The following is a 2,099-nucleotide window of genomic DNA, read 5'->3' on the forward strand; positions in this document are numbered from 1 at the left end:
CCCACCCCACCGCTACCACCACTACCACCACCACCGCCGCATCGTAATCTGGACGATCTTATCCCACGCCACGACGGATCACGCTGTGGAGAGCGAAGACAGGCGAGGCTCCCCTCGCCACACGCAACCGCGCTCTACGGGCCTTCCCTACCGCGGGGCAGGGCATAGGGCGGGGCGCTGTGCTCCAGCGGGCCCCGCCCCGCCCGGCCAGGCCACGCCAACTCTTTTATCTCATTTTTACAGGATTTTTCCACGTCTATTTGCATGTTGACGGCACGCTTGTCGAGCTGCTTCGCCGCGGCCGCCCCTCCCTTCGAGCCTGAGGCCCTCCTGCAGTCGCTCCCCGCGCGCAACTTGTACTCTTCTTTTTATTTTAACTGCCGAATAGTGGCGGCTGGCCGTAAGCGCGCCCCTTCCGCGACATGCACCCTGCGACATGAGTCCCTGGGACGTGACACAAGCATCTCTCGTGCGGCGGCCGGCGACCCTCCCTCCATCGCGACGAGCTCCGACCGCACCATACCTACCCGCCATTAAAATAGGTTTGCTACGCTGCTTTTACATTTTAATGGGTGCGCATTAAAGAGAGCTGAGTCCGTGGGCCACTATTCCGGATCGTCCAGAGACAACGGCCGTTTTTTCTTCTTTTTTTTCAGGTTATTTCTGCAAAGCACTCGAGAGCTCGGCGCCTGTGAGACTCGGGGTAGGCCACCCCGCAGTACACGCATGCACTCCAGGCAAAATGTTGCCTACCCACGAGGCGCTATAAGAGGTCTGGAGCTTGCAGAGGCTGAACTTGGTAGTTTCGTGGCGTAGTTCTCTCTGGATGATTACCGTGCATATGGGTGCGATTTAATGGAAAAGTAGACGACGGAGTCGATGGCAGGAACAATTCGAGGCGGAATGTAGACTATGACACCCCATGTGAGCCTTACTCTGACCCACCCCCCGGCCGCCCCCGCCGCCTCACCAGTGTGCCTAGAGGACTGCTTGCAACGCGGGGGCGGCGGGGGCGGATGCACGCCAAGCCGCGCCACGCTACATCGCACCCCGTGTCCGTCTGGCCGCAATGACTCATTGGCCCCGGAAGACAAGCGCCTCCGGATGCAGAGGTGCGGGGGGCGGGACAGGAGGAAAGACAGAAAGGAGGAGAAGGAGGAGGAGGAGGAGGGGGGTAATCGCCACCGCTCCGGCCTAGTGTGGGCGTATCGGGGGGAAAAGAATCATAGCCTCAGCGTACCAAACACCGCACCCGGCGCTGATCTCGCAGCATTACCATCAACACTACCAACGAAGCAGTTTCTACCCGCCCTTTTACAAAAGCACACAAAAAGTCTAGAGCGCCGGGCTGTGACAAAAAGATTGGCGGAGAAAGAAGTGGCCGCCGAGAGGAAGAGGGTGGAGGGGGAGAGGGGTGTTCTGTTGAGGACCAGCGAGAAACTCTTGGCATGGAGGCGGCGGGGCGGCAGGGCGTATGTATCATTTACTCTCTCCTTACAGAACTCCCGCGCGGATGGAGGGAGAGGGAGGGGGAGTGGGGCAGCGGAGAGTCCCGCGATGAAGAAGAAGAGCGGTCCATTAAAGAGGGAGGGCAGGGGAGGGCGTAACTGCCGCTCCGGCCCCCGGTCTGGCCGGCGCTGCTGCTGCTGCTGCTGTCCAAAGGTCGCGGTGGGGCGAGCAGCGAGTAGTCTGTGGGTTAGAAAAGAAGCTGATGGCCGCGAAGACTGACCACTGGCCAGCCACGCCGCCACGGGGTGGGTCAGGCTGATCAACTCGCGACGAAAGAAGGTGCGCCGCATTACATTACAAGCGGAAGTTGACCTGCTGGGTAAGATTTTCTCTCACCCTCGCCTCGACACACGCCGTTGATGTCCGTTTCCTGTCCCAACGAGGCCTTTCCTCCCCTTCATACCAACCCCACCTCCCCGCGCACGGCCCGCTGGCGGGGGCAGAGCAGCAGCAGCAGCAGCAGCAACAGCGGCACACGAGCAACAGCCGCTTTAGAGAGCGAGCCGGAGCAGAGGCAGAGTAGGGGAGGAGGAAGGGGTTGCAAAAAAGAGGGGCCGAGGGGTAGAGAGGGGCGAGGGGGCAAGGGGAGG

At 61.0% G+C, this 2,099-nt stretch overlaps 1 protein-coding gene across 20 annotated transcripts in view; it reads right to left on the minus strand.

The window, feature by feature from the left end:
- The window catches only part of LOC113217484 (basement membrane-specific heparan sulfate proteoglycan core protein), a 142,283-nt gene that overhangs the window by 37,409 nt on the left and 102,775 nt on the right, over positions 1-2,099 (minus strand). The window lies entirely within an intron of this gene.

The sequence above is a fragment of the Frankliniella occidentalis genome, unplaced genomic scaffold (assembly GCF_000697945.3).
Source record: "Frankliniella occidentalis isolate FOCC.00 unplaced genomic scaffold, Focc_3.1 Scaffold71, whole genome shotgun sequence".
Lineage (NCBI taxonomy): Eukaryota > Metazoa > Arthropoda > Insecta > Thysanoptera > Thripidae > Frankliniella > Frankliniella occidentalis.